General features: G+C 40.2%; 1 protein-coding gene across 3 annotated transcripts in view; it reads left to right on the forward strand.

Moving 5' to 3' along the window:
- The window catches only part of PAG1 (phosphoprotein membrane anchor with glycosphingolipid microdomains 1), a 110731-nt gene that overhangs the window by 23591 nt on the left and 59179 nt on the right, over positions 1-27961 (forward strand). For 2 of the 3 annotated variants that reach the window (XR_002467307.3, XM_021550559.3), the window contains exon 2: positions 831-890. The exons of the other annotated variant lie outside the window; for it this stretch is intronic. The gene's annotated coding sequence lies outside the window, so the exon portion shown is untranslated. The remainder of the gene's footprint in view (positions 1-830; positions 891-27961) is intronic. 3 annotated transcript variants of the gene reach the window in all.

A 27961-nucleotide genomic window follows, 5' to 3' on the forward strand; every position in this document is an offset into this window, starting at 1 on the left:
ATTTATTGCTGTAATTTTGGTTTAAACCAGTCTTAAATACCCTAATGAGCTAGTCCCCTACAAAGTTAACAGTACAAGACCCTTTAAATCTGAAATAAATGTTCAGGGAGGGCATTTAACATTCTTCTAGGTAAATCAATTTACAAACCAATTTAGTTAAATTTTCATGTAAGCAATGGGCAAAAAACAAATTCCAAAGTTATTTTTGTTATGTAGGCATTTCAGGACAAATTGCCACCATATGGCCCCTCTGTTGTCCCATAAACAAAAGTATATGCTCCAACGCTGCTGCCAAGGGAAAAGTTGCAGCCTCTTTAACTCTGCTTCTGATAAATTTCTCATTACTACCTGGATGCTCTTTCTTTAGATATTAAACCAGTACAATTGCTAAGTAATGATGAGTTTCTACTTATCAAACCCAAGCAGTTACAGAAATCTCTCTGAAGATACTGTCACTCTATAAGTGTAGACTTCCCTAACTTTGCATATGGGAGCCTTTAATTTTGATTTGTTTTGTGAAATTTGTGTTATTGGCAACATTGCATAGGTGAGAGAATAAAATGTCCTAATTCTCAGCCTAATTTTATCAGATCTTTAAAAGCCAAAAGATATTTTATAGACAAAAATAATAAAAAGGAATTTAAAGACTGTATTAGTTATTCTTGGGTATTTTTAATATAGTAAGAAAACCTTTTCATAAAGTGAATTTCTCTGGATGTGGTTTTAAATCTGATGAATCACAGAATGTAATGTGTATTTTCATTTTCTTAAGAGTGTGTCATAATTGAATTTGGACTTGTGAATTTTTTTGATTATTTTTTTTCCCCTAGGAGGAGTCATTTGTCAATACTGTATCTCGTTTGAACATCAAACCCTACAGAGACTACAAGGTAATTGTTTATACAACTGCTTTCTGTTTCCTGTGGTGGTCAGCTTGGCTTTAACTCATTTTCTGAAGACTCCTGTAATTTATGAGGGTGCCAGTGCTAAGCAACCAAAATAGTAAGCAGCTTATAGCCTCACCATCCATGGTGAGCTGCATGGGATTGCCAATGTGTGTACAACAAAGATGTGGTACATTTAGAAAATGTACTTTTTGTATTTGTGTCTTACGAAGGAGCAGTGCCAGTCCCAGCCAAAAAGTAAAATCTGCTGAATATGGGTTTGTGTGTGATCATTCAGAAAGTTGTTCCTCACCCCTCAGTCTCCGTCTTTCAGCTGATTTTCTTCCTGGAGCTGTGTGAGAGGCATCACGTGTCCTGCAGTGCTGACACAGGCTTTCCTGCCCCAGGAAGGTGCCTTTGGTCAGTGTAAATGGTTTGGTCAAGCAAAGCCATGACCACTTCACTGGAAATCAGTCTTAGCTCACCTTGCCAAGCTGATAAAAGCTGTTTCTGCTGTTGCAGTTGTGGTAGGTGCTGCAGATCTATACATCAATCTGCTCGTCTCAAAGCCCGTTTGGAAGCATGGTTAATGAGGTCACCACGGGTGTGGACAGCAACTGGATAAAATAGACTGCTGGGGGTTCATATTGCATGTTCAAGTTGCAGAGCTCTCCCCCTGTGCTGTGCAGGAAAGGATATTGTGGTTAGGAAGTGCGGTGGAGGTGTGCTGGTACCTCTGAATGGAGACCAACAGCATCCAGCCTTCAGTAGGCAGGCTGGTGCTGCTTACATTCATTTACTGGAGGAATGAGATTTGAGCAATACAAAATTTATATTAGGCTGCCTCTTAAATAATGTCTCCAACACCTGGCAAAAGGAAAATTTCAAGGACTGAAGTTAATTTTAATTCCAAGTGTCCCAGCCTTTGCTGGGTGGCTGTTAATAGTAAGTGATATGGTACCAGACTGGACTTGACTTGATTGTATGTAATGCATACAATTTTTGGCTGAGTTGAGAAATCATGGGAAGATTTCAAGTCCCTTTCTTAACACAGTAAGAGCCTTGAAACTTTATGAAGAATCAGTTCTTTGCTACTGCACACCAAGCAGGTGGTCTTCACTTAATGCATATTGGTAATATTGCAAACAAAATCTTTCAGGGTAGCCCCTCAGTGCTGACTTACCTGCTGCATGTTCCTAGCTTTTCCTAAAGGAAAGTTGGATTGTTCAGACAAACTTAACTTTTTTAACCCTAGACACGTTTCACTTTTCCTATTCGAAATGGAGTGTGCATCTCTGCAAACATACTTGCCTGACCAGGTGCATCCTAAGCTACAGTGAATATTCTGAGTCCTCTCTGTCTCCTTTTGTTACTGCTCCGTAGGACAGAGATGCTTCGGTTCCAGATTTTGAGCTCCTGAGAAAGGCATAAATAAATACAACATAAATATGGTTCATAGAATCATTGCTTCTTAGGAACAGTAGTCTTTAAAATGAACATAGAAATCCATGAGCTTGTACAGACACTTTAGAGATAAAATTAATGTAAAATCAATTAATTAACACTCATGCTTCTAGTGTCTTACCTTCTGAAAGCTAGAGGTCTGTGGCAGTTGCCTTTTTACATCTGAACTCTCATTTTTTGATGGAAAAAAGAAATTTTCTGTGAAAGATACTCAGATCAGGAAATGAAACACATCTGAAAGCTGAGGGTTTTCTCTCTCTTCTCTGTTTGTTATTGCAAATTCTGTTAGCAATAAAAATGTGTTGATAACTGAAGCATACCTGATGGACCTGAAAAATCTGAACTCTTGCAGAGGAAATCAGAGCTTGTGAACAGATATTATCATGCCACGTAATCCTCCATCGGCATCAGACAGCAACACATCCTCAGTTGCCCATCTGAGGGCAACTGTAGGTCCAGAGCATCATCATTTCAGTTAAAAGCTGGCAACCTCAGAACTGAAAAAAAAAAAGTTTTATTTGGGTTCTAGGGTCTTTCAGAAATCTGGGTGTACTTCTCTGATGTATAGTTCAGCCCAGAAACAGCTGTTTGGCTGTGAGCAAGGCTGGAAGGTGAGGACAGGATCCTTTCTCAGCCACCTGTGTTGGTGGTGAAACAGGATCAGTCTTTAGCCTGGCAGATTTTGGGCTGTGTAAAAAAATACAAATGACCACTTCATGGGTCACTTGATGGGTATGGTTTAGGGTACCTTCAGATGGAGATGGAGAAGACAACTGTGACAGGTGATAAAGGAGGTTGCTGAACTGGGGAATTTGTTCAGCCAGTCAGGAACCGCATCTCCAGGTGCTGCACGGACAGACAGGTCTGGTGTTTCACTGACAGGTTCCTCCTTGAGGTTCCTGTGGCTTTCAAAGGCAACACTGAGAGTTTTAGGAAGCTTAATTATTCATCTAAATAGTATCAAAAGGATAAGAATGTGCAAGTTGAGTGGTCATGAGTCAAGTGTCCAAGGTCAAGTGGTCCTCTCTCCTGGGGGCTGGCAGAAATACGTGTTGTACAGTCATTTTTGTAGAAGTACAGGAGGGGCTTCTAACCCAGATACACTTTGATGGGGAGGGGGGTGAGGGACATGTGAGAGGGGAAGAGCAGGGTGGGGTCTCTTGGGTAGGTCTCTACAGCAGGATAGCAGAGGTGTTGGCAGTCATCCCCTGTAACTTAGGTCTTACAAAGAACGTGCAGGACTGGTTTGTTCCATGTGTGTGGTGGCCGTGGCTGGGCATCGCACTGGTCTGCCCATGTTCAGTGTCTCTGCTCTGGGCTGTCTGGCCTGGTGTTGGCATGGCAGAGTTGCAAGGCCAGTGGCTGAAGGAAAAGGTGTGAGCCAGGTACCAACTGGAGAGAGCTTCCTGGCATGGGAACACTGCCAGGGGCCTGGCCATGGTCCTCACCAGAAAGGCAGAGAGAAGGGATGAAGGGGTGCTTCCATCAGAGTGACTCTGCACAGGGTACATGGTTTGGTGCTTACAGCTGACAGCTTGCCTGTGGTGGAAATTACTGTTCTGTTTTCAGTTTCCTTTCTGGCTGTTTTTACACCAAGCACATGGGTTTTGGGATTTGTAGGTATTTGGAATCGACAGAAATCCATTAAGTGTCAGCCTCAGGCTTCTCCTTTTTGCCTGTGTGAGTTTTAAGGAGTGGGTGTGGGGCTTTTCTGTCTGTTAATGGGCTTTTTTTTAGGTTGAGTTTGTTGGGGGGCTTTTGTTTGCTCCTTTTTGGTCTGTTTGTTCTTAGAAGTCCCCTCTGTCTTTATCATTTCACTTTCTTTGAGTTGGCAAAAGCATTTTCTATCAGTGTTGATGTTAATGAGCTCCACCATGCTGGCTGGTGGGAGCCTCAGGAGCCTTGTACCCCTGCCACTAACAGTGGTAGCCTCTGCATGTCTGCTGGTTTCTTTGCTTGAGATGTCAGGTTTTCCCTCTGCTTCCTTTAGGTTGTTCTTCCAGGTGGCTGGCTCTCCTGCAGGAGTAAGCACCCCCAGGCAAGGGCACTCAGCTGCAGCTTCTCATTCTGAAAGGGTCATAAATACATGAAGTTTGTGCTTTTCATTATTCTGAACGTAACAGGAGGAGCCACCTTGTCAGCAAGCTCCCATGGGGAGGATCTGCACTAAAAGGTTTGCATAACAGCAGGAGGGTGAAAAACCCGCTTGGAGAGCAATGTCCATGAGCTGAATGTTGGTGACTTGGAGTCAGGGATATCCATGGGTCTGACTACAGCTTGCTAGTTTGTCTTTACCTCTTTGGTTTTGCTGTTTGTCTGGCCATACTGCTGAACCTGGGGTGCCTGTGGCTTTCATGAAGGCTCCTAGGAGCACTGGCAGCTTGCCCCTTGTCCCAAAATAACCTATCCATCTCCTCCTCGTTTTCCAGCATGAGATCTATGTTTTCAAGGAACATGGTGGGAAGGCAACATTTTTGACGAGGTGAGGCTGGGTGATGCTTCAGCCCTGCTGGCCAGCAGAGAAGTGGGAGGGGAGAGATGTGCTGTCAGCAGGGGCTGTGTGCTGCTGCCTGGCACAGCCCAAGCTTTCCTGGTGATGAAGGGTATGTGGAAGGAAGGAAGGAGTGTAGGAGTCAAGCCTGGCCACCTTCAGTAAGGGTTCTCTCTCTGTGAGGAGCAATGGGCAGCAGTTCCTACCATGCTGCTTCCTGTATGGCACAGTTAACATAACCAGCCCTTCTTGGGCATAATGCAAAGAAATTTAAGAACTGCCCCATGACAGGAGTTAAGCCTGTTTGTTTAGACAGGTCCTGTAGAAGTGGAGGGATTTATATATTCCTGTGGCAGGTTGGCATCTGGGCATGGTGGGGGACTGAACCAGGAACTGTGCTGACTGCAAAAATAGGCTTATGTTGCAGGAATGACTGAGACTATTACAGAGCTGCATGAATGATTAATTTACCCTGCTTTTGTTTCACTTTTGATCCCAGGTCCTCTGGAAAGAAAAAAAAAAAGGGTGATTTTGGAATATGTTTTTAAAATAACAAACAAGTCAGTTGTAATAACAGCTTTACTACACAGATGTGCACCAGCACCACTCCAAGAGGAACAGAACAAAAAAATCACTTGCTAACATTTTCCTATAGTGTGAATATTTGAAATTTGTAGACAAATAATCACCAAATACTTTGCAGTCAGAACATTTATTCACATTTTAGGAGAACAGTATTATTATTCTTCAAATAGGATACAGAGCGATACAGTAGTAGTGCTTTCTTAATAGCCTTCTTTTAAGCTCAGTGTTCAAAGAATTTGTTTTGTTATTAAAATTACTCCACATATTTGAGACAGATTTCAGCTGAACAACTGCCTAATATGTGCTAGACACATATTGATTTTTTTATCTTAGCCCAACATTTCCCCTGGGCATCATATTATTTATTCATAAAGCAGAAATGATGTCTGACAGGCAGTTAGAGGGGTGTAGAGCTGTAGGCCAGAAACAATGTGAAAAGCTTTGCAAGGACCCCAAGAAATCAATGTGCTGATGCTAAAGAGAGGCCTTTTAATTCTGAGCACACATTCTTGCAATCATTTAGTGTGGAACAGGAAATTTAAATAACAAATAGTTACTGTTAAAACTGCAGGCCTAAATTTTAATTCATCTTTATTCCAATTATCTGAGCCAAGGTGGAAGTAGGCACTGAAGGCAGCTAGGCAAGCCCAGCCATCTCTTAGCCATAACACAGGCCGGCTGCTCTAGCCCTGATTTGCACATTTGTATGTAAATTTCTGTTGGAAGTAAGATATTTCTATCAATAAAGATTTAGAACCCAAACGTTGTTCAGAGAGCCAAGACATTCCTAAAATGTGCATGATTCATCACCACTTACTCTGAGTGTTAGACTGGTGTCTGTACAGCAGATTAAAATAATAAATAGCTGGTATTTTTAGAATGCAATTTGAAATATTTGGATGAGTTAGTCATTGTGATAGACTTGTTTGAAAAAAAAAAAAAAAAATCAGGCCAAATGAGATTTGTTCTGATTTTGTTCATTCAAAACTAGATCACAGCATACTATCAAGCAGTATTTGCTGGTGGAAGACATATTTCCAGTAATGTTTCTTCTACTGAAAAAAAATCAAACTATCAGGTAATCTTAGGAAAATTTTAATCTGACCTTATATCTCTGTCAATAAGATAAATAACTACTGAAGTATTATATTTTAAATGCAATGAACATCTAAACATCTGGTCCAATCAGGCCACTATGGAATTTGTTTCTTGTTCTTTAAAGCACAGATAATGCAGTCAAAAATAGCATGTCATCACGTAATTAAATATTTCATCTTGATGTATAAGCACAAGGGAGCTGAACTAAATTTGTTCTGGCATTTCTTCACTTTCTAGGATTTGACTTTGAACCTTTGTCTTCTTTGATATATATTGAATTGAGAATTTCAAAATTTGCTTTGCACATTTTGAGGAAGGAGGGGAAATGTGAGAAAATAATTAATTTCTACTCAATAGACATGGAAATAGTCTTTCTCATGGTTAATAAGAAGGTTGCATTACTTACACTGAAACCAAGACACACGTTAACCTTGCGAAGCTAGGAAGTTCACATGTACTCCTTAAACTGGTCTGCAGAACATGTTATAGTTGTTTTCTCTGGGGAAGGCTTTGACCTCTTCAATCATGAAGAATCACAAATTCAATTTTAAATCACTCAACTGGGACAGCATAATCTGAGTCTATCCATAACAAGACTGTCTGAAACATGGACATATTTTTATTTCTTCCCCAGGAAATTTTACCCTTTGACAAGAAGGGAAAAGCAGTATCTTCTAGGAAATAAAATGTATGAACTTCCACATGTGGTGTTCTGACATATTATGACATTGGGAAAGCATTACAGTGTTTGACTATGCCTGTCTTTCATGGATTTGAAAACCTAATTTCAGTTGACTCAATCTGAAGAAAGTGTAGCAAACCCAGGATTTTTGTTGGCTATTGTACACATTGCAGTGGGCATATTTTTAATGTTTGCTATCTGATGAGAACATGCAGTCATAAGAATACCTAATTTCCTCAAAATTGATATATTTTTATTTGCTCTTGCCAGTACTTTTGAATGCTGCCAATTTGCAAGACTTGCTGTGTCTTTACAAGTAGGTTTTAAATAACAAATTTACAGCATAGCATTACAGGGACAGTGTTGTGTAGTGACTTTTAAATGCCACTTTTCCAAACTGCTAAACTACAGCTGTAATGATAATTTTTTTAATCTATTTGGATAGCTGATAGCCAGTTAGTTAATGAGGTTTGTTCATCAAAAGCTCATCTGAATTTCTCTGCCTCTCTGAACTCTTTTCTTGATTTAGTCCTGTTCTTACTGTTGTCAGGAACATAACTCTTGGCTTTTAACAGCAGAGGAGTACCCAGCCCAGATAAAGCACTAAAACATGAATACACACATTTTCTGCTTCACCAGCCTGGAGAGCTCTTCAGGACACTCAGGCAGAGGATGTGTGCACCAGAGCTGTTTGCCCAAGGTCCAGCTCTAGTCAGTGCAGGGAACTGGCTGCTTTTAGGACATGATTCTGTAACATATTTTGAAGGCTTATTTTATTGCATGGTGAGCTGTGTCTTATAAAAACCTTACAGGATGCTGTAGTCTGAGTGTAAGAACGCAGTTGTGGGGTGGAGTTCAGTTTCAGGCTGACACACACACACTGAGCTCCTCTCAGAGCAGCTGTGTGTCCATGTGAGCATAGCATCTCTTTTGGAAACAGTGGGAATGTCCTCCCTGTGTCCAGCAGAGCCTGGAAGCCACTGCTGGTCTCCCTGAGCCAGGCTCTGCTTGGTGGAATCCCTCACAAAGAGTGGAAGACCAGGGTTGGTGTTTTCACAGTATTGGTGTTGCCAAGAGGCTGGGGCCCCAACTGGTGTGCTTTTCCAATCCATAGTGATTTGTGACAGTGATACATAGCTGGCTAGTATGTTACCTCCTGCCTTTTTTTCCAGTGCTGATTACTAGTTTTTTAAGGACACAATGAAGAGCACTAAGAAAATAATCTAAGACAGTCCACATTTTTAGCAGGCCTTTTGTTTTTAAGTGCAGCACAACAGAAAGGATTTTTTTTTTTTTTTGGTGATACTGTTGTATTCCTAAAATCACTTTCTTCTGATGCTTTGCTGGGATCTTTGATGAAAGGTGGTTCATCTGTAAACCACTGTTAAAAAGACCTTGTATGGGAACATGATGTCTGCTGCCATTTTCTATTTTTTACCTTCTTGTTTCAGTAATTTAATGTGATAATAATTTACCTAATGTCAACATATGTTTGATACAACACCTAGCCTTACCAAACAAACAGGTGTTTTTGGAGGTATGCTAAGAGGATGGCAAGCACCAGCCCATCTCATGGGTCAGCTGGATAAAAGGCTGCACTGCTGTTGAGGCTGGGAAGCAAATGTGTTTAAGGTTTGCTGCTGAGCGCAAATGGGCCCCTTAGCCACTGCTCTTTTAACTTGGTAAGTGGCTGAGATAAGGAGGTGACAGAAAAAATACTACCTTAAATATTTTCTAACAGAATTAAACAGCAAGTATATTTGTAAATCAGTTTATAAAAGACCAAATCAGTTATGAAATGCAGAAGCTTCCAGCTGTTACATACAAATATTTTAGGAGTCGTTAGAAGAGAGTAATTCCTTATAATGACCAACATAGTTAATGATGTCCTGATCTTAAGAAAGGAACCATGGAAGTTGTTGAATAGGGTGGTTTTTTTCCTCCAGAGATGTCTGTAAATGAGACATGTTTAGTAGCCAGCCCCAGGGATGCCTGTGGCCATGAAGCAATGCCACAAGCATGGTCCACATATAGCTTATGTAACTTTTACCTTGTTCAACCCTACTGTTAAAAGAAATTTGTTTTCTTGTGAATGTTTCTGTAATGTTCATGTATTTATCCCATAATAATGTTAGAAAGAAACAGACTGATTTTTCTGGCCAATCCATCCACACAGCCCTCCAGTTCATTTCCAATACCAGCTTTGTCACTGACCTGCTGTGTTTTCAAAACAGTATCTGCAGGTTTTATTCATTGCTACACTGAAGTTAAGGATGAGCTGCAGACAGACATCAACACACTTAACCTTATTTTCTCCCTTTAAATCCCTTCTTAGAGTCTCCTCTGCCATAATCCCTGGAAAAAAAAAAAAAAAAAAAAGTAGGTTAGTGAGGTGTTACAGACGCTGCCTCTTGTGTTGACTGATGTGGTTTCTTTGTTTCCTCCTACTTCCTTGTCAACAATCCATATCCACTTACTGGACATTTTTTTAATGTTTAAATGTGGCTTTCCAAGTGAGAATTATCTTTTTTTTCCTCACTGAGCATAGCCCTCAGTGTGCTTCTATCCTGGCTGGGGCTGGTAGATGAGGTCCCCAGCACAAGGGCCACCAAGTTGATTAGGGAGATGAAGCACCTTTCCCAGGAGGAGAAGCTGAGAGAATTGGGATTGTTCAGCCTGTAAAGGAGAAGGCTTCAGTGTGACTTAATTGTGGCCTTCCAGTACCTTAACGGAGCCTGCAAAAAAGATGCGGAGGGATTTTTTTTTTTACAAGAGTATGTAGTGGCAGGACAAGGGGTAATGGCTTCAACCTGGAAAAGAGTAGGCTTAAATTAGATAGCAGGAAAAATGTTTTTTTGTGGGGGTGAGTCACTGAAACAGGTTGCCCAGAGAAGCTGTGGATGCCCCATCCCTGGAAGTGTCCAAGGCCATGTTGGTTGGGCCTCTGAGCAGCCTGGTGGAGTGAAAGGTGTCCTTGCCCATGGCAGGGGGTTGGAAATAGATAATCTTTAAGGTCCCTTCCAACACAGGCCATCCTATCACTCTATGATTCCATGTTACCATAACACAGTGAACAGAATATAACTGTGGTGTCTCAGTGCTTCATGATTGTCACTAACTTTTTTTATAGCACCATTTGAGGAAAATAAATATTATCATATGGTAAAGGTGAAAAATGATGGCATATGTCCTTAATAAGGAATGTTCTTAAAGATTTCTAATAATTATGAAATATCTGAGCTGAAATACAATTCTCTTTCCTAGGAAAAGAAGGGCTTGTGGCATTCTTTAGTATTTCAGCTCTTGGAGCTTCCATTTGCAGATGTATGTTCAGCACTGCTGCACATCAAGGAGTTTGGGAAATGGAGGTTTGAGTATGAATGGGACATTTAGTCAGCGTTTTCCCAGGCATCCCTAAGATTTCTTTGCCAGAACCTATGTTACAAGTTTAATCCTCACACTTTCCCAGGTCTCCTGTGGTGATGACTTCTTGCCTTACAGATTATGGAAGAAAGGGAGCACAATCCTATGGGCTGGTAGTACTCAGAAAATTAGAAGCATAGGAGCCTTCCCCTGCACCCCTGTGTAGACCACCAGCTTTCACATGAGGACATGATGTGTGCCTGGGCTGTGAGGGCAGGCTGAGGCAGGACTGCAGGCATCAGGAGCTGTGGTTTCAGGGCAGCGTGGGTTTTGCCACATTCAGGCACATGTTTGGCAGAGTCATGGGCTCTGTGTGTTCCCCCACCTCTTGGGAGAGTATCAGCCTGTACAGATTTAGGTGGTTTTGCTTTGGAATTACAAAAGGTTCCTCCTCACCTGCAACATTTACAGAGGATTTTACACCAGTGATATTGAAATATAAGTAGAAATATATAAATACGTTTTCTTAATGTAAAAAACCTTACAGCTGTTACTGCTCAGTAGGTTTCTTAAAATTTAGTTAAATTTTGGTATCTTTTTTTTATTTCAGTAAGGGCTATGTTAATTGAAATATTATATTTAGTCAGCAAAATTTATTGTGGTTATAATAGCCTTCCTGTGTATTCTGTAGTGTGCTTTTAAAAGCATTTGCTTCCTGTTATTGAAATGTAAGGCCTACACATAATTCATGCCAGTGTAGGGTGGGATAAAGTTTTAGCTACCATTTAGGATAGGAATATTGTAATTGCCATTGAATCAAATTTTTTTATGTCTCTCTTGTGCTCCTATTATACAGGGCTCCCTTCTTGAAATCACTCTAACTTTCAATATATGGCTTTTTTATGTATATACGAGCATCATGATACAAGTATACCCAGGAGAAACTAAAGTTCCTTTCCTGTGGTGTAAATCCTCTTCATGCTATCTCTGGATAAGCTGTTTCTCTCAGTAGAGCAGGTGCTGTTGGAAGCTTGTGTCTTTGGCATGGAGAGTATCTCCATTTTGCATGACACACAAGAGCAATGAGTCCATGGCGAGTGTCTTGATTTGAAAACAAGGGTGTCTGCTAAGGAAGACAGGAGCCTTCCTTGAAAGGAAGGCCCCTTAATTTTTAAATTAAGGGGCTCTCAGGCAAAGATATGGGAATAGGAATAACAGTTCTTTACTATGAAGATTAAAAATATAAATGCAATAGTACAAAAAAAGAAAACAAACCACTGACAGAGTCAGAATATGACCTGGCACTCTGTTGGTCAGGGTGTTGGCAGCAGCCTGATTAAATGGCTGCAGTCGTCCTGCAGTGACAGGTGTGGTTCTGTTGAAGCAGTGATCCTGTAGAAGGGTGTAGTTTTCCTCTGAATGTTCAGCGGTGGTGTAGATGGGCCTGGTCTTCCTCTGGGAATCCAGTGGGAAGAGAAGGCTGTTCCCCTGGGAATCCAGTGGGAAAAAGCTCTCTGTGGCATTCCAAATGTCAGGTTCTATCCAGGTAGGAATGCTTGGCTCCTCCCCCTGGGTGGAGCATCTCACAATGGGCTGATGTAATTTTAATAGTCATGCAGTGACACTCCATAGCCCATTAACAGAAGACATCTCCCTGAGGAAGGATTGGTTGTGGAAGAGATAAAGGAAACTGCCCCACCTGGTTTTCACAGGTGGCCCAGTTGAGAAATTACCCCCTCTCTAATAGATGGAAAATAGAATACATGCCCCCAGCTAAATCTTCCAACCTAGGACAGCGTGTTGACTCATTTGATGATGGTGGATTGAGGTTGCTAGCTGATGCTGCCAGGAAAGCTAGTGAATGGTAGGAGTGCATAAAAATTATTTTAATGTCTTCTGTATTTATGGGGTGTTTATCAATATGTGTACCCATACTGCGTTCCTAATTGGTGCTTGAGCAGGTATGAAAAGGGCTACACTATGATACTTTGTACTGGTGGGAAAGGGGATGTAGAATAAAAAGTTAAAATACACAAAGCTCAGTCTTTAAAAATAGATTCAATAATACATTTCTCACTTATTGAGGAAGTCATATAATTGGTCTGGAATTGGAAATAATTTCAATCCACAAAATGAGAAGTAAGAGGTCAAGCTTTCTCAAACTGAATTAAAACATATTTGAAAGTAAGATCTCTAAGATACAGCAAATTTCATTTATTTTTGTTTCTCTGGAGAGTTGGAATTAGGCATCCATGTTGAGGGTTGAAGGGGAGTTCAGTACCTGTGGGGCTCCAGCTGCAGGGACTCACTTCCCTGCAGACACTGTCAGCAGGGCTGCCCATCACAATGGCACTTTCTGTAGTGCTCACACTGGGTGCTCTCTGCCCTGCTCAGAGCCTCTGTTCAGTTTAAGCAAACATCAAGTCACAGCAGCTTGGGTCAGCAGTGATTTGACCTCTCAGTTATGTTCAGCGCTGTGACTAAAGCCTACTGTATTCTCTTTGAGCTATTTTATACATGGCATAAGTGCCACTTGGGAATTTAGATTGACTGTTGTTAATCAGTGAAATAGCCACATGATATTCATGGTTCTTCTAAATAAAATATTGAGCACTCTATCTCTGCCTTGACACCACCAAGGAATGGGTATGGGCTTCAGCTTTCAGCCTTACCTCTGCATGTTCTTGTTTTGGCAGATTAAGGGACTATCTTGTCTGAAGCGATCAAAACCTTTTAACTTTTTAACTGTATGACCATTCATTGAACAGAGAAAGCTGCAAACATCCATTGAATGTAAACTTTCTTCAGAGCAAACAATGAACTTTTTTTCAGAGCTACTGAAGCTGTAGTCTACAACTTGCTTTGAGGTAATAGAAAAGGAGAATAGCAAGAAGCAGACCTATCAATGTGCCATCTCTATATTTCTATTGAAAGGCCTTGTGAGTATGGCTTTGCAAATAAAATTGCCTTAAAGCTTTTAATGTTCTTGCACTGCAAGAAGCCAACCAACATTTTCAATGCTTATTCACAGTATATACTGCTGGCATGTATTCCTGCAGTCCACAACAGGCAGAAATCCCTGTCAAATTAAATGGGCTTTTTGCCCAATACAGTCTCTCATTCTAACATTCTAACCGAATTAACAGTAACAGACTTAACTATAATTTTTTTTTTACTCTAGGCACATTCTCTAATAATTACCCTCCACTAGTGAATTCTTCACTGTTATCAGGGAGATACAAAAGCTTTTAATTTTTTTTTCACACAGCAACTGTCTGTAATTTCAGGATTGGTTCTGTTGGAAGACAAGTTAGGTTTGTTTTTAAGTTGCAAAGGATCACTTTAAAAACAAACCTGAGGGAATAATTAGGACATTGCTTTATGAAATTACTACCTTATTATTATGGTGAATTTTGAAGCTCTTCCCCACTGAACACCTTCTGCTTTAGAGATTAGGTGGCCAGGTCTAGGAAGGCTAGGTTTGTGGTGTTTTTTTAATGCTTTTTTTTTTTTTTTCTCCAGGTATGCATTAGTATTGAGAAGAGGCCGATTCATGCTAAACTTCATTTTCAGTATGGATTTAATTCCACCTGGAATCAGAGTTGTGAAACGTGCTGCATGGCAGCTGGCACAACAACATTTTTAATCAAATAATAGATTCCAGCTGGTGGGGAGTCAACTGAGTTCTGAATCAGACATGACTTAGTGCAGATCTTCCTTATTTCTGTAATAAAATGCATTACCTTTGCATATGCAATAAGTGGAGAGGGAGAAGTGAAGGGAAAGCAGGTTTGTAGGTTTGCTAGAAACAAAACTAGCCATTATAATCTCTTAAATTGACTTAAACAAGGGATAGTATGGGGTTCTGCTGTCAGAGTGGCAAATTGACTTGGACTCTTCTCACATACCATGAAATGATTTCTAATTCGCAGGTGAGCTTGTGACTGTGAGGGTCATTTTCTAGGCTCTGTCCTTGAACATTGCATTTTGTGCTCTTTAGCTACCTACTGTTGTCACTGTCATGAGGAATCATCTTCATGTTAGTTGTCAGCCTCTTCCCCCTACTTACCTGACTAGGCTACAGTGCAGTGGTGTGAACAATCAACCCCAGCAGGTGAGCTGGGGTCTTTTTGGTGTCACTGAACTGAATATTGTTTCAGATAGACATTTTTCTCTGCTTTCTCAAGAAGGGTAAAGATTTTGATAGAATTCAGATAATGAGGATCTTGCTGATACATAGAGTTGAAACTGTAATTGTGCTGCAAAGCTGAATGTAATGGTACTGGAAAGGTCAGTGCATTCTGGAAAATGTCAACAGATGCTGCATTTTCAATGATTTTTCTTGTTAGTTTCTACCCCACTATCTTAGCTCAGTGCTTAGCCAGGACAAGCAACTCATTCTTCACTTGATGCTTACTGGGTCTTAGTTCATGCTATGAAAGAAAAGTGAAATGCTACAAAATCCCCATACATTGGCCGAGGCTTTGTCTGCTGGGGGTTTTCTCCCTGGCTGAAAGCTGTGAGTGACTGATGCTGGCTAGTTGGCTTTCTGTTATTTCACTCTTGGAGGTTCCTCAGAGGGCTGAGGTGAAGTTGAGCAGCACCCCACCAGACTCAGAGGTCTCCGGGGGAGCAGATGTCCTGCTGTCCTGTCCACAGCTGAGAAGTGTGAACCTTTGAGGAGCTGGTAACTCCCATCCCATTAGCTGGAGCTGCAGAGATTTGATACTTCATGCAGTCCAGCCTGGCAGTAAATAGAGTATGAAAAACATGTCTGAAGTGAGGAGACTGCTTCTAAGATGAGTGAGCCTCATTCCCTCAGAGTCTCCCTGAGGTCACTTGTTTCAGTCAGGAGCTGCTGCATGATAGCAAGATAAAAGCCTTTGGAAGCAATCAGACCTTTTCGTGACATTTGCTGAAAATGTGCTACGAGGTAAGTTTTCCCTTTAAAAAAAAAAAAGAAAGAGATTTCTTTTTACTTTATTTGTGTGGTCAGAATTTCATCCTGAGTAAAAGTCCTGTGGAAGAAGAATACTAAGAGGTATTTTTATGTCGATGTCTGCAATTAACATAAATCTACTAATCCAGGCTAGCAAGAGAGAATACCAACTGCAGTGTTTTTACACATCCTTCTGACAAGTCTGAAAAGTGATGAGAGAAAAACAAGGCCAAATTGATCTCATAATTTCAGGAAATTGTCTTGAAAATAAAAATATTCACATAGCTTCAATTTATTGCTTGAATTATTTCCATGATGTTTCTTTAGTTACTGTCTCTTGATGACATTACAGCATATTTTAGAGACTTTTTTTGTCTGTCTCATTCCTCATGTAGCTTATTGATGCCATAAAAATCCCTAAAATCATAAAAATGTTTCTCAATGTGGAAAATGCACAGAAAAAATAAGAATAATCTAAGTATGAAAGATGCCAATCAGAATTTTGGAGGAAATACTTAGGTACTTTTTTATTAAATGTTATTAAAAAATCATATTAAGTTTCTGTTGCGCATTGATAGTTCAGGGGATGCACTGGAAGTCTGGTTGTCTGTGCTGTGACCAGTCAAACCCCACAGTTTGTTTTGGTGCAAAGTGAGCTGAAATTTTCAGGGTTGGGGTTTTTCCACAAAAAAGCAAAACTGGACCTTTCGGAAACATTAACAAAACAATATGGAGAGAAACTTGACAGAGCAGCAAAGTGTATTTTGGCCAGGCACTTTCTTGTAGCAACAGGAACCCAGCCTCGGGTCTCTTGTCTGACACATCCTGGGCAAATGCTGTTTCGTGCAGACTGTCAGTGGCTTTTGGTTGGGAGCCTGCATCTCCCGCTTTCGCCTGCGCTCTCTGTTCATCTGGAAATCTTAACCCACATCTGGGAAATATTTCTAGCATCAGCTTTCTTAGGAAGTGACATAGTAATGCTAAACATTTCAGTCACCTTCAGTTTTGAACTGTATTTGATAAATTTCGAACCAGCTTTTAAACAAAGCAGTGTGAGCACTGGATGTGTTCACGTTTTCAGAAGGACCCTAGGAGTTAACACACCTTTTCTAAGGTGTGTGCTGATGCACATCACACAGTTGAGGTTGTGATGACCAAGATAGAGGTACTAGTTTGTTCTCAGCCTTTTTGTCAGCAGTAGACAGGTTTTCATTTGGATGCTTTAAGCTCCATGTGCAAAGATTTGTGCAACATTTGTTGGTTTTAATGAAGTTGGGTCAGATTTGTAGGATTCATTTAAATGAAAACTGGTAAATGGAGGTTCACAGATTACATATCGGCCATGTAGTTTAAGAAAGCAGCTGTTTCAGAAGTAATCAGTCTATGAAATAAACTAATAATATTGAATGACTTGTTTGATTCTTGCAAATAGTTATTTGTGCTTGTAGATGCTAATTGCATGAGTAGACCTCTGCACAGGCAGAGTTACGGGGTTTTTTAAGTGTTTGTTGTATTCATGCCAGAAAAGCAACCAGAAAACCTCATTAAGTTCTGATCTTTCAAACGTGCCTGCGCTTTACGTGACTGCTCAAATAATATTGCTTTGGCAGTGTTGATTTCAATACTTTGATCATGAAATACCTCATGTAAGGTGGTGGTGGTGGGGGATTTATATAACAGTAGTGTTGATCTGAATAAACAGTCATTAATGAGTACACGTTGCACCCTTCCCTGGAGGCAGAAAACCATGTTTCTGCTGAGTTGATGAGTAAAATTAATTTGCTTACTAAAGATACTTACTGTCTTGAGATCCAGTTTGCTGCTGCTATCTCAGCTCAAACTCAGACATAAGAGTGACTGTTTCTGTACTTTGCTGGGCAGAGATTTCTCTGGGTGTTCAGGCATTTATTCCTGCCTGCTGCATGTCAGCTGCACCACCTTCGGCTCAGTTCCCTGGCCTGGACTAGGGATAGCACGAAGACATTTGTAAAGGTAAACAAGGGTATTGTTTGAATGTCTTTACAAACAACAGAAAATAATTTGTTTGCCCACTGGAAGAAGAATGTTTACTATTTAGCAAGGAAGGAAAAGTACTATCCCTTTAGGCTTTACAGAGTAGAAACAATTACTGCAGCTTAAAGCTGACTGGAGCCCCTGAACCTCTAATGTTAGATACCAGTAAAGTCCTCAGCTAAGATTTTGGCATACCAAAGAAAAACCTGGGGATCTAGCAGGGAATGGGCTAAGGTAAGACTAACAGAGAAATATGGGAATAAAACTAGAAAGCCACATAAAATGCATAAATGAAGCGTGGGGAAAGGAGATCAACAAGGAGGTGACTAAGGTAGATTTCTGTGGTTGTTGCTTGGAAGAGTGGCTGGCAAACATTCCACCTGACAGCATTTCATATGGATTTTGCATGGCCAGAAATTCATTTATAATTATAACTAGATATTTGAATTTCTTTACTACTCCTGTGTGAAGTTGTTCCTGCATTGTTTTTCATATATTTTCTCAAAGGAGAAAAAATTTGCAGGCTCCCCAAATATTCTGAGAAGAAAAGCCACCTGTTTATTTTAGCTGGCTCTCAATACACAGAAAGTTGCCTCCAGAAGAAAATGCTAATATTTGGCTTTGGACTTGCCTGGGAACACAAATAAGCTGTTGTTTATTTTTTTGTCTTTGGAGGTTTTGTAGATGTTTTTATTTCTTCCTTGTTCTTTTAAGTCTTTCTACTTATCTAGCATCTTTCATAACTTTGATATTTATCTCTGCAATACAGTAATTTGCATGAAGATATGCAGGATTTTGAGAATTTTTTTTACCGGTAGACAGAATAGGAGGTTTAAAATAATCTGTTTTCCATTCATATCTATTTTGCAGTACATGTTGAAGGAGACATATGTACTGCATGTCTGATGAGGCTAATTCTGTCTTTGCCTTGGTGGAGTTGTTCACAGTGCACTTGCATTCTGATGCATTGAATGAGAAATTTGGTGTTCAGGTTCACAGTGGGCTCTCAGGAGGTTGCGTTGTTAGAGCACTGACTTCGCTCAAAGCTCTGCAAAACTCACCCAGTTTCAGGTCCCTCCCAACTTCTGCTGCCACTGTGATCTCTTGAGGGTCATCCAAGGGAAACTAGGGGTGGTTGAAGGCTTCAGAAGGCTCCAGCAAGGCTTTGGGCAAGGCCTTGCTGTGAAATTAAAATTGAGTCATGGTAAAGTGACAAGTTCTCTTGTAGACAAGACTATCATAGCTCTCTCTGTGGTCAGAGACTCATGGAACTAGAACACCCGTAAAGGTGAGAGGTTTTGAGTGGGAAGTTCCTCCTTGACTCCAGAGCATTTGCAGCTTATCAAAGTCAGGGATCTTGCTGAGGGTTGGCTGTGGCCATGACCACATGGTCTTTTGCCTCACAGCATCTGAGCCTCAGTGAATGGCATTGAAGGATTTCCTTTTAATGGACATGCTAAACATGGGACAAATTCAATTTTAGCCTTGTCATTTAAAGTAATTTCTGATACAGATGATTTGCTGGCAAATGAGACGTTAGGTCTGCCATAATTTGGTGCTCATCCAAGTTTCTGTTCCTCTAAATGCAAGTGATCTAAGTGATGGCTCAGCTGTGCACAGTGCTCTTCAGAACTTCAATGTAGATGAGCTGTTCTGACCGTGATGATGAGTGCAATAGCTAAAACTCCTATACAGAAACAACAGAATATACCTGCCATCACCTCCTTGAAAAAGCCCTGAAATCCCTGCGTGTTTGGCTGTTACTTTCATCCACTGCAAGTGGAAACTGCTTAAAACAGACACATAGCTCAAAGTTTCCCATGGGCATTTTTAATGCAGAATATAGTATTGAATATCTGAAAATATCACCAAAATTTATTTGAAAGAATAATGAAAGAATCTAAGTTGCTATCAAACAAAAGAAACTAAGTCTTGAATAAACCCTGCTATAATGAGGTGTATAATATTTTATACAGCAATCACAGTGTAGGAAATATTCTGACAAAATTTTCTAGTTCACTGTGGACTGGAATGTTAAAGATACTCGTTCCCGCTTTGCTAAAGTAGAGATAGTAAAATTCTTGTAGAACCTAAATGTGTTGTGCACGTAGAGTAGAAATGTCTATCACAAGATTACATTGCACTTAGGTTCATGATGACCTGTCTTCTCTCTTTACTTTGATTTTCCATGACTTGTAGTTACTGAAGTCCCCAAGGATTACAGGGGCAGAATGCCTAAAAGTGCTCTGTAATGCTTGACAGCATGGCTCTGACAGTGTTAGACACACATTTTAAGCACACTAACAATTGAAGGATAATGCTGTACATAGTGTAGCGGGTTTACAGAAGAGGCAAATAGGGATTTTGCAGCTTGTAATGGAGACAGTCTTTGATATAACGGTTTCAAATATTAGATTAGGGTGTATATAATTTAAAACTCCTTTTCAGTTGTGCTTTAAATTTAATGGCAGGATTTGGTTGAAATGAGCTCTTGTGGTCTGCAAGGAAGAAAATCAATCAGGATGCACCTTATCATTTTGCTATATCGTTGGTAGGGATGCAATTAAATTCAGTCTGAAAGGTCACAGTGTGGGGTATGCATTAACCTTACTCTAACCTGGTGTATGATGCTGCCACTGAGAACGAGTTAATAACCATAGCAGTTGGAGCTGCACATTTGTTCTCTTTTTCTTCAAACTTATCTGTGTTCACACACACTTCTAATTAAGTCTTTGTGCATAATATTAGCAGATATCTGGAATATTTGCAGGGCTGTTAATTAGGTTGTAGACTAGTGTACAGTGGAATGTACAGCAGAGTTCCACAGCTGGTAACCAAACCCACTTAAACTCACTTGTTGGAGTTCATGTTAATGCAGGAATATGTGAGACAGGGCTTTCTTTAATTTCCAGATTCTGATGATATTTAAAGCAGCAGCTGCAAAAAGTGGCTTTACTTTCAAAGTGCAGTAGAGTTTCTGAATGCCATTTGCATTATACACATTTGCTCCAGATGACAGAAATTAAATTTCCTATTGAGAACTGGCCAAGTACTTTGGTGGTGAGGAGACTCTTGACCTTTTTAACCTATTAAATTAAGTTATGGGGAGGTATTTGATTTTAGGTTTGATTTGGGTGGCCTCTTTAAAAGGAATCAGGTTTCCCGTATTAACTATTGAAGAAAACCAGTGTAGTGCAACATTAAAACAGAAGTAGAGTTTCAAGGATAAGGCAGAGAAACAACATCCATCACTTCTTTTCCAGAGGCTTGCACTGAGTGGTCATCAGATTGTACTTCTAAAAACCATTTTTGCTCCTCCCTGGAAAGCCATTTTTGTTACATGAGATTGCAGACTTTTTAAAATGAATATATTGAACACTGGGGCATGAGAATGAGAAATATAAAATAAAAACTTCAGATTTTGAGATGGTTCCAGGGGAAATGGATTTGGGAAAATAACAGCCTGTTAAGCCAATCTCTAAAATATATAATATTTTAGAATGTATGTTGAACAACATAATAAAGTCAGGGAAGCTAATGGAAAATGGGATAAAATAAAATAAAAAAAAATATATTTGTGCCAAGGTTAGCTGTTTCCATCTTGTTCAGTTCTCTTGCTAAATAAAAGCAATAGATGGGATTCATCTTAATCTTGATTAAGAATTTGATTGTGGTACATGGAGATCTATCAAATTGGCAAAAGAAAAAGAAGATTCATAGAAGAAATGTTAAATATGTAGAGAATTGAAAAAAGAGGAAAGGTCAATATTCATCTTAAAATGAGGGAGTGTTGGGCCAAAGGAAATCTGCTAATTAAATTCCTCAAAGGAGGTGAAACATGTTTAATATTTTCCTATCCTTGTCATAAATAAGCAGGAGTATGTTTATGAATTTGACAGGTGACAGAATTCTCAAAGGCAAGAGTCACTGGCATTTCAGAAGAGGATCATAGCCTCATACAAGGATTATGTTTTCTTCTGAGTTGGTCTGATAGATATGGCATGAAATGTAATGGTGCAAAGTGCAAAGCTATGCTTTTTACTCTGGGTAAAGTGAGGCCAGGCAATAAAAACCAGTCTCTGGTTATCTCTGAGGTTCATTAACAGACTTTTCCAGGTGTAGCAGAGGTAAAAATAAAGAGCAGCTTTAAGATGGAGCATCATGGAGTTGATAGAAGGGACTCGTGACTTTCCTTGCAGTCCTGTGCTCCTGTATTTATTTGAGGTGTTTCTCCTGAGGAATGGATGTGTGTGTGTGCCTCTCTGTGTGTGGATGTTTTAATTAAATTGCTAGCTGCTTCCATGTGTTTGAAGCATTCCCCCGTGTTGTCTGTGTCTGTGCACTCGAGCAGCGGGAAGGATGATGTGTTCTCGTGCACGCAGCTGCAGCACAGCAGGAAAAGGAGAGACTTAAGAGAGAGCAAACTCTGCAGCTCCTGGAGGGATGGTTGTCAGTCACATCTGCTTATCCCAGGCTTTTGCTGCTGTGGGAATGTACTGAGTTTCTGCTCCTCTTTGGATCATCAGCCATCACTGCTCATAAGCACAACCTAAATATTGGCCTGCCTGCAGAGAAATAGAAAAAAATCCCTTTTTACAGCACATAAGTTTTGCTCTTGGAAGATAAGAGAGCCATGTCCCGATGGTGAGGTAAGTGCCATGTCCCACATTTTTGCAGTTCCCAAAGGCAGGCTAGAGCTGTTAAATTGATTGTTTGGTCGAATTGACTTTCTGTGCCAGGCACACTGTGGGCAGGTGTGAGAGCTCTGCTGTGCCACCTTCCAGCAGCACATGATGCCAAAGGCAGGTGTATACAGGTACCCTTAGGTATCATCCCTGTGCTCTGGCCAAAGCATGGTTTCTCTGCTGCTTGGGTACTGCCATGGGGAGTGCTTAGTGCACTGAGGAAGGAGCTCTAGTGTCAGAGGGGGACGTGGTGGGTGGTTGCTGGGCCCCAGGATCAGCCTGTGGCTGAGCTTGTGATGCTTCTTCCCCACTCTTGTGGCTGCTCATCATCCCTCCTTGCACGTGTTCCTTTGAGGTTTGTTGGGCTCTGTGGATTTGAGGAGAAAGCATGTGTCACTACTTCTGTTATCACTAATCTTGAAAAAGCAGAATTTAGGATTTCATAGAAAATCCAGCCATTAGCTTCATTTATTCATATGCTAATGCTCATTTTGCCTTAACTATCACAGAGTGGAGATGGTAATTTACTCCATTTAGGGCATACTGGTTTTTGCATTAGCCATGACAATGGTTATCGGTAGCAGGATTGTATCCTGTAGCATCTGCTTCTTTTTTTTTTTTTTTGCTCTTTTAATATTATTCTCACCCAGTTTCCATGCTTGCATTGTTTACCCTTGACATGAATGATTATTTCTTCCAAATATATTAAACACATTAATCAAGTTTCCATGGCTGAAGAAGATTTAATATGCATTTTTAGGAAAGTATTGGACAGATTTCAGTGTTGTTATTCCAAGAATTTTACTTGCTGATTTACTGTGCTTTGAGAGTAAGATTGTCTTTTGTGTCAGACGTGCAGCATGGCAAGCCAACAAACATGAGAATCAAGAGTGACTTGATGCTACAGACTGTGAGAATATGTGATTTTCTTTCTATCATCTAGTTCTGTTTAATACCAACAGAAATGGCACATCTCCCACTTCCCTGTGAGTACAGCTGCTGCATTTCTGCAATGAGTCCAGAAAAGTCTGATCAGGGCTTTCCCCAAGGGGACAGAGCAAGCTGTGGCACTGCCCACTCTTCACCGCTTGCTTCTCTGAGAAAACGCTGGTTCACAGTCCAAATGAGTGAAAGGATTTTATTTTTCATGGCATAATGTGTTCAGGGACCATACATTTCACTCTATAATTTTCTACTTGATTATGCCTTAAAATTGCAGAGCAGTTGTGTTATTTTTATATAGCAGTATCATGAGGGTTCAAGAATACTTCTTAACTGGAGTTGAACTTTAACCTGAACACTGAGATTCATGGGTTTAATCACTCAATATCTCTTGATAATCACTGAAAATCACTCCCTGCCTTATCACTGTCTATTCTTGAGGAAGGCAGAAAAAAATACAAACCAGTTTGTTCAAACTCATGAGATGAAGTGATGAAGGTCCTTATAACCTTACTATATAAAAGGAAGAAAACTGGACCAGAAGTTCACATCCTAATTATTGCTGCAGTTATAATATAGTGTGGGAACTATTCTGTTCTAGGCAATAAGGGAATACATGCTCCTTCAGTTGGGGGCCTTATTATTTTTGTATTATTTCTATCAGCATCACAATTCTGCCAAATGAAAATACGTATCCAGACATTACATTGTCTTCTTGCTTTTCACAACTCATTTTTTTCTGTCTGTTGATGTGTGCAAGTTCTTTCACCATGATTTGAAACTTCCTACTGGTGTGAACAAACAATTGGACATTCCCACACTGTTAAAACAAGACATTTGTGGTTCTTCTTACCCTTGGGGTCAGCAAGGACTTAAGAAGATTACATTACAGAAGATTGATTTCTGCTCTTTGTGTAAAAAGAAAATCTATTTCTAATCTAGTTTGGGATGAGAATTCATAGTGACCATCTGTGTGAATATTTTACCCATAGTAATTTAATTTTTAAAAAATATATGGCTGAAAATATCAGTGCCTTTTTTTTCTCTCCCTGAGTAAGCTTTCCTTGTCTGGCATCTCAGAGAAGAGCACCTACTTCAAAGATGTCTTTGGAGGTTCTGAGCTCAAAGATGTCTTTGGAGATTCTCCTTACCTTTTTAACAAATATTTCCATCATGCTGCCTCATACAGACAGTAAGAAGTCTCCAGCTGTTATGGGCAAGGTCTGTAGTATAAACATTCATATCACTTCATCAGAGATACAACCATGCTTCACTCCTTAATATGAATGTCTTGTTCATCTTTTTCCTTAAAAAAATAAATCTGACATTGCGATTTACATTAATAATTCACAATTTTGGCAGAATCTTTTTACCTCAAATGATCATGCCTCACATTTCAGCCTATTAAGAGCAAAATTGCAGTGGATTTAGACAGAAGCCTAGTAATACTTAGGAAGTCCAGTCTGCACATGCATTTTTCATTATGATTGACAGTCTGTTTAGAAATTCTATGTTTGTAAGTTCCAGCCCAGATTTTCACTAGGTCTCAGTGAATATTTATTGGAATTCACAAATACTTCATAGTTAGGCTGCATTCTGTCCCCACAGGAACATTTTTCCACAGGGCATTCAGATAGTTATCCTTTATTCACATAAATACTTCAATAAATATTCAATATTTGAATTACATTAAATAGTGTACTTACATTCATGTAATATATTGACATTAATCTCAATATAAATGTAAAATGTTGATTGCTTGTGCTTGGATATTCTCACTGCAGCACTGTATTAGGTTAAGGGTGATACTGGGTCTCAGAGGGGAGTGCTGCTCCCAAAACTCTTTGATCTGGTTCACTGCAAGAAAGCAGTTAAAAGCCAACATGGAGATGAAAATATCTTTCACAGCTGTGACAGCACAACATGTGTTACTACTTCATGTGAAAATGAGCAGAGACAATTTAAACTCTGCATTTGGTCAATTAGTCTTATTGGGTCTTTTCTTTGACAATAAAGATGCCGTTGGCAAAAGCTATCCAGAAAGGACAGAGTGGGTATTCCTGCAGAGACTGCCTAGTAGATTGGGATGCTTCTGGCATACAGATACTTGTAGCAGATGTTTCCAATTAACTGTAATAATTCTGAAAAATAAATGAATTTTCTTCAGGATCTCCTTGATGAATATTGATGTGGTGGCAGTCTCTTCAGCCTGGAAGTGCTCACGGTAGCAGGGCTTGGGGTGGAAATGATGAAAAATTGAAAGGTGATGATTTGCGACAGAAGCTGAAGATTCAGATCCTTGCACAGGGTAGAATTAGGAAAGGATTTTTTTTTCTTAGTTTCTCTCTCTATTGTGGCATTTCCCCTCCAGCAAACCCTCCCAGGCAGTCAGCCCGCCGAGGCAGGCCTGTCCATGAGACACCATGGGGTCACACCCAAGGGGACATCCATTGCTACAGGACAGAGTGGATGGTGTTGTTAAGGCCCTACGTGAGCTTAGTGCCAAGAGGATTTGTTCCTTGAGTGCTGGGATTAGTGAGGAGCATGATGCTGGTGGAGACACGTGAGCTCTTCAGGGACCCCGCGCTGCTCCACGCGGAGCTCCTTGGTTCGCTTGGAAACACTTCCAGCGGTGTACGGAGAGCTGAACGTGGTGTGCCTGTGCTATGGGATACCAGAGTGAGCACAGAGGTTTCTGGGACAGATTTTTTCAGTGCTTCAGGACTCTTGTTGTGTGCTGTTCACAAACAGATGGTGAGCTCTACTATTTAACCAAAAAAAAAAAAAAAGAAAAAAGGAAAAGAATCTTTCACAACTTGCTCAAAATTTAATATGGCTTTATTTTAACTCATTTCTTGTTGTCTATTTTGCTTTATTTTCTTCCTCATAGGTGTTTTTCTTTTCATGCCTGTAGCTAAGTCTAAGTAGTTTTAATTTTGACTTTATGATTTATATAGTTTTTGTTTTTTGAATGTACCAGTTCTATTTGTTACTCTCTTCATAGATTTGTTGCAAGACACATTTTTGCTCTGATTTTACATAATTCTTTCTATACTCCTAAACTCTTGTATTTATAGTTTAATAGTATAATAGATTCTGCTTCTTGAGAGTGATGGCAAATAGTGCTAGTGTCATTTCTTTGCTTTTATTTTTGTTCCTTTCAAAAGCTAAAGCCATGAATTATTTGAATGAGGCCTGCTGTGTTATATGTTTTCCATGTTAGCTCACCAAAGCCTCCTCAACTGGTAGTGCTCACAGGGTGTCCTGCTTGTGATGTCATGGAGTCAGGGTCCAGTTTGGAGTGGTGGCCAAGCTAGCCATCAGGATCAAAACTTTCTGGCTGGCATTACTGCCCCAAATAAATGCCTCTTAGCTGTAAAACCCACTGGGAATTAATCTTCCCTTTATTTCCTATTTATTGCTCCTGCCCTTTTATGCAACGAGGGTATTAGTGCAGTTTCAATGCAGACCTACTGTGTGGGGTCCTGCCTGCTGCTGTCCTTTGACACGAGCCTTCAGTTACTCCAAGCTGCTTCTTTTGGCTTCTAGAAGCTCAGCTTCACAGGCTGTAAAGGGTCTGTGTAGTGTTTCTTTAGAAAAAGCCCAACTGACTGTGTGTAATCCTAAGCCACTTCATTTTTCAGTACTTTACTTAACATTATCTGCTTTCAGTAGAGAATTGCATGTTTAAGAGACAAAGACTTTAACGCTATCAAATAGTTCCTTGCAAGGCTTTTTTAAAGGGAATTGTTTGCAAAGCAGATTTCCCTGCCCATTGTCACCATTTGGGAGTATCTCTAGTTTTCTGCCCAGTCAGGAAAACACAGAAGATGGGCTCTTAGCAGTGATAGGAACCCTTCCCCTTTCACATGTGCAGTTCTGTCTTGTTTTCACACATTTATCCACCCTTCAGACACTATTAGTGAGAAAATACAATTATGTATACAATTATAGGGCTGTTCTTTTGTCGTTTTTATAGTAAGGCAAATTGAGGATAGGAGGATGATGCTGAGTCAGAATGATCATCTCTGTAACTCTTTTAGGGCTAGTGCTAAAATAAGAATGAGATGTGACAAGAGGTCTTGAGCAAATGGAAATTATAAAGCTGAAAACGTAAATGTAAAAGACAAAGGGTTCCTGTGACCTCCCATCTGTATTGAAAAAGACTCTGTCAAGAGCAGGGTTTAAACTTTTTTGTCTGCAAGCTTGGTAGGACAGAATGTATTTAAAACAATTCCTATGAAGTTTCTTCTTAAGCAGGTATGTCTGGAGAAATAAAGGACTGATGGAGCATCACAGGCTCACAGTGGGTAAGGAGGTGTTGCTCTTGCACACAGGATCAGGTTCTGGCCTTCTCCATCATTAGCCTTCCTAATGATTTCAATAGAGCAACTGCACAAAGATACATACAGGAAAAAAGAGGATTGAAAGTGGCAAGCCTGATAGGAATACAGTCTTAAAGATTATTTGCTGTGATTTTTCACCTTTGTTTTAACCACTTCCTGGCTAGAGTGCTGCAAGAACAAACCATGGTCTTCTAAAACAATTTTGCAGGCATTTTAGAAGGTGCTCTTGCAGCATAGATGAAGCATTAATGTAGCAGTGCTTTGGTATGCCTGGGGGATTTATGTTGTGTTGATTCGGTGATGAATCAAGAAGGCAATATGCAGTGCTGTGAGATGTACTGTGTGCTGTTAGAGGAGAGGGGCTGGAGCAGTAGGCAGGGGAAGGACAGGGATGCAGCTGGAGCAAAGGGGTGGCTGAAGAGCAGGAGCACAGAGCAGAATTCAGGTAGGTCACAGGTAACAGCAGACC

This window comes from Lonchura striata, chromosome 1 (assembly GCF_046129695.1).
Source record: "Lonchura striata isolate bLonStr1 chromosome 1, bLonStr1.mat, whole genome shotgun sequence".
Lineage (NCBI taxonomy): Eukaryota > Metazoa > Chordata > Aves > Passeriformes > Estrildidae > Lonchura > Lonchura striata.